The sequence below is a fragment of the Arachis ipaensis genome, chromosome B01, assembly GCF_000816755.2.
Source record: "Arachis ipaensis cultivar K30076 chromosome B01, Araip1.1, whole genome shotgun sequence".
NCBI lineage: Eukaryota > Viridiplantae > Streptophyta > Magnoliopsida > Fabales > Fabaceae > Arachis > Arachis ipaensis.
In genome coordinates, this window is record NC_029785.2 from 131,399,582 (window position 1) to 131,405,152 (window position 5,571).

The 5,571-nt window shown below is 32.7% G+C and overlaps 1 protein-coding gene across 1 annotated transcript in view; it reads left to right on the plus strand.

The window, feature by feature from the left end:
* The window catches only part of LOC107639284 (calmodulin), an 895-nt gene extending 656 nt beyond the window's left edge, over positions 1–239 (plus strand). Inside the window, exon 2 of the mRNA XM_021105387.1 lies at positions 2–239. The gene's annotated coding sequence lies outside the window, so the exon portion shown is untranslated. The remainder of the gene's footprint in view (position 1) is intronic.

Sequence of the window (5,571 nt, forward strand, 5' to 3'; positions counted from 1 at the left end):
TTTTTTTTTTTTTTTTTTGAGAATTGAGATGATGATGAAAAATCGAAGATACAATACGTGAATACGTACAAAGCTACGAGTTGTTATAATCGTGGGAACGTGACGAATTAAACTTAAGTTTCTGTCTTGGTGTTTGTATTTTTCATTATTAATTTGCAAAATATTGTTTCCGTAACTATGGAAAATGGACAAGCGTTTTTGGCTTTTAGCATACGACAATGAAAGAAGCATATTCGTTAAAGTTGTGGTTTTGATGTAATGAGACACTGGGGTCTGCAGCAGAATGCAGTTGCAGATATGATATCACGTTCTATTGTTTTGATTAACTCATCGTCTGAATCCAGAAAGCATTTTTTGATTCTTAGACACAAGTTTTTGAACTTGTTGAATTTCGTATAATGATAATAAATATCTTATTTCAACTATTATTCATATAACACATTTTGCTTCTTCCAATAATGAAATCAAGAGCAGAACATACTATTTCAGTGCCAGAAGCTAAGAGATTTTGTACACTAAAAACTAGCGTCATAATCTGGACATATTTATTTAGAATATTATTTTACTATAATAGGACATATTTATTTAGGATATTATTTTGCTATAAGAAAACCTATTGTCCGAATTGGATATATATAAGTAAAGTATATAACATCACCTATAACTAGAAGTTCATCAACTTTTTTCACGAGCTTTTAAAACATCCATTTAAGCTTTACCATGTGATTCTCTAAAAGAATAATTCTCCACGTACAGACATTTTTTTATACAAGTCTTTATAAGTCATTTATATTAACGCGCATCGAATCGTTACTGCATATTTTCATTGCACCTTCTTCTTCTTTTTGTTGCATATTCTTCTTCCTTTTTCTCTTCTTTTTCTTCTTTTCTTTCGTTTCTTGCCTTCTCTTTCTCCTTCTTCATTTACGTGCTTTTCTCTCTATTTTCTTTTTTCATTATTCTCGATTTCCATTGTTTTTTGACATCAAACTCTGAAATCGTTTTTGAAGAAGAAGGAGCAGCAGAAGATGAGGAGGAGAAAGAGAAAGAGTTCTGAATTATGCATAAGGTGTACTTCAACGATTTTTGGGTGTATTTCTTAAATCCTTTGGGTGTAGTTTTGTAATCCTTTGGGTGTATTTCTATAATCGTTTGGGTGTATTTCTGTAATCCTTTGGGTGTATTTCTGAAGTTCCATTATCTTCAAATTTGGCAAGAAGCTCGTTTTCATGGAGGAAGAAGAAGAAGAGTCGTTCATAATGCATGGTGAGTAGCGCGCTTTGGAAACAGGAAGTGGTTGAATAACGTACGTTTATTTACTCTTGAATGTGGGAGTGTAATGCGTGTGTTTTGTTGGACTTGTGCCAACTTGTAAGACTTGTAAGCCAAAAAGACTTGTATGTGTAGCAGGCCTCTCTCTAAAATGTGTGAAACAATTAGGACGGGAAGTGTGTGGAGCCATGAGCCAGCTTGAACTCGACTCGTTAATAGTTCGATAAGCTAAACTTGTAAGCTAGTGAGCGACGTTTGAGCCTGGAATTGAGCTCATAAATTAAATGAGCCGAGCTTGAGCTTGGATAAACTCAACTCATTAGCTCATAAACTAGCTCGATTATATATATTAATACACATATCCTATATGCATTTAATCAATACTTTTAATATTATATATATATATATATATATATGATCTTAGTTATTTAAAATTTTATATTTATTTTTTATATATAATTTTGATGTAGGATATAAATAAAAAATTTATAATTAATTGATAGATAAATAATATATAAAATTGATCTTTTTAAATATTTTTTAAAATATATAAGTTATAATTTATTGATATAAAATGATCGATTATGTTCCTATTATTTGAGCAAGCTCGTGAGCTCGAGGTAGTTCGTAAGTCGAGCTTGAGCTTAAGAAATAGACTCGATTGTTAATGAGTTGAGTCGTGAGTCAAGCTCAATTTTTATAAGCCGAACTTGAGCTTGGTTTAGCTCGACTCAACTCGGTTCACTTCCAGTCCTCGAAACAACTAAAATTAAACCTGAAATGAATTGATTTCCGTTCACTTATATGAATGCTTCGTGATTTAAACATTATAAATAAAAGTTGGACACAGCAACATATATATTTCAGAACAAAGTGCCAAGTCCATATACAGTCACAACGAACATAAATATTATGAATATCATATCATATAAAAAAAAGTAACCATAACACGCTTGTTATAAACGCACAATAATATATATAAATGTTCATACATGACGATACACGTATGTATATAAAGAATTGCAATCCAGGGCTTTGGCATAAAAAAAATTAATTCTTGTGCTCGTACATCAATACCAATTATATATGATGTGCACATGCACAAATATGTCGATCCAAAATAACAATAAAAAAAATTCATATTTTTTATGACTAAATTATGGATGGATCTGATACCACTTGTTGAAATAAATTAATTTTAATAACCTAAATCATCCATATTGAATTATAAAAAAATAGATCATAATACGGAAGCATACCTTTACTCATAAAAATCAGAAATTGATAGAAGGATTTGGATCTTGTGGTTCTTTCGACCTTCCTCAACCAAAACCTTTTATATTCCTAGGTGGCTAAATTGCAACTCTTTTGATGGGGAAAGAGCAACAAAGGGGCTTTGGTATATTGGGGACCGAAACCCTGAAGGCCTATTTATATTTGAGCATAGCATCTATTAAACCTTAAAACCCAAATAAAATAGTATCTAAAGTCCAAAAGATAATATATCTAAAATCCAAAAGATAATTATATAAAAAACAAAAGATAATATCCGGTTTTATTCTCATTTAATTCCAAATCAAAAGTAATAATGACTTATTCAATTTATCATTTAAAACAATAAATAAGATCACCATTATATAAGTCATTTAATTTGAAATAGCATAATTTGTGATTATAATTAATATATGTATTGCCCACAAACAAATTAGGAAATAAAAATAGTTTCCTAACAATCTCCCACTTGGGCTATACATATATTATTTCTTGACATAATCACATCTTATAAACTTTATGCGTGCATCTGAATGCTATTTCTCTCATTACTTTAATAATCTGGTCCGTCTCATACATTAATATAGAACTACCACAGCTTTTATCACATTAATATCGTGACTAAACCATGACAATCACCATCCTAATATACTTAACGACATAGATCAAATTTGGATGAGTAATATGAAAATTACATACCAAGTGATCTCATGCATGTCTATTTCCAGCTGGTCCAACTTTAAAACTTTATTGAGATCAAACACAATACAAATATTGCAAAATGAACATTTCACATAACATGAAATAAACCATCAACTTAATTCTGCAGAAAAATAACTCAACATCTGTCATAGGACATATAGTATAAAATAAACTCCCACTAAACCAAGGCATCACAAATATTGACACCCATCCAAGCAGTGTGCTCATGAAAGACTTTAGGGATCAATTCCTTGGTTATTGAGTCTGCTAGTATATACTATGTTCCTATATGTCCTATGGAAATCTATTTTTCTTAAACTTTCTCCTTGACAACTAAGAGTTTGATGTCTGTATGCTTCGATTTTGTCAAGCTCTTATTGTTATTGAAGTATAGTACTGCTGACTTATTATCACAAAATATCTTTAATGACAAATGTCATCTACTATACGGAGCTCAGTGACAAAGTTTCGCAATCATATGCTATAAGATCGGAATCAGAGTATCCAATGATCTCCAAATTTTCTGATCTCCGATAAGTAAGCATGTAATCCTTTGTTCTCTTTAGATAACGCATTACACGTTTAGTAGCTATCCAATGATTCATGCTCGGATTGCTCAAGTATTTACCCAACACTCCCACTATAAATGATATATCGGGACGTATGTAGACTTGAGCATACATTAAGCTCCCTAATGCTGATGCATAAGGTTTATCATGCATCGATGTCCTCTCAAGATCATTTTTTTGGGTATAGCTTGAGACTGAACTTGTCTCCTTTAGTTACGGGTGTGTCTATTGGTTTATAACTTTCCATGCCATATCTACTTAAAATCTTTTCGATATAGTCCTTTTGTGATAATCTAAGAATACCTTGAGAGCGATCTCTTAGTATCTCGATTTCTAATACAAAAGAGGCATCACCAAGATCTTTCATTTTGAATTTGTTCGATAGAAATTTCTTAGTTTCATGCAACAAGCCTATATCACTACTGGTAAGTAGAATGTCATCAACATATAAGACCAAAAAAAGTATTTACTCCCACTGAACTTGCGGTATACACATTTCTCTATAATATTTACCTCAAAACCATATGAGGTAATAACTTGATGAAACTTGTGATACCATTAAAGGGAAGCTTGTTTGAGATCATAGATGGATTTTTTCTTTTTTTGTTGGATCTCATTAATGGTACTTCTTGAGGTTGTTGAGCTTGCTGTATGGGTTGGGATTAAGAAAGATTCTTATTATTTTTCTGTAGCAGTATCTTGAACAACAACAATATTCTCATTGTTCTCTTGTACTACAACTGGATCTACAGTAGAATTCTCATTGTGCTCTTGTACTATAACTGTATCTTGAACAATAATAGGTACAAAGACCTGATCATTGTCAGTTATAGAATCCTCATCAAAAGCTACATTTCTAATATTTTCTTTCCCCCAAACTCAACATCCTCAAGAAATCTTGCATTTCCCGTTTCAAAATAGACCTTGATGTAGGATTTTAAAACTTGTACCTCGTGAATGCTCAGCGTAACCAACAAAGTAGCAACTAATTGTTCTTGAGTCCAATTTTTTTTCCATGCGGCCTATAAGGTCGCGCCTCAGCTGGACATCCCCAAATATGCAAATGATTTATACTGGACTTTTTCCCAATCTAAATTTCATATGAGGTTTTGTTAACTGCTTTACTTGGCACCCTATTAAGGATGTATACTGCGGTCTTTAAGGCTTCTCCCCAAAGTGATTCAGGCAAAGAAGAATAACTAATCATACTTCTCACCGTGTCTTTAAGAGTTCGGTTCCTTCGCTTTGCAACACCATTCATGCTAGGTTTGCCTGGCATAGTGTATTGCGGAACAATACCACACTCCTCTAGGAAAAGAGCAAAAGGCCTGGGACATTGCTCACCTAAATCGTCATATCTTTCATAGTATTCACCACCACGATCAGATTTGACAATTTTAATTTTCTTTCCAAGTTGAAGTTCAACTTCAGCTTTGAAAGACTTGAAAACATCCAACGCTTGGGACTTTTCATGAATTAAATATAGATATCCGTAACGAGAGTAATCATCTATGAACGTAATAAAGTACCGTTGTCCATTCCAAGAGACAGTAGGGAATGGGCCACATATATCGGTATGTATCAGTTCTAAGACATCTTTAGCTCTCTCGGAACCTAATTTCCTTTCGTTTGTCCTTTTCCTCTTTATGCACTCAATGCAGACTTCAAAGTCCGCCAAATTTAGGGGTCCAAGAATTCCATCCAACACGAGCCTCTGAATTCTCTATTTAGAGATGTGACCTAGGCGTTTGTGCCA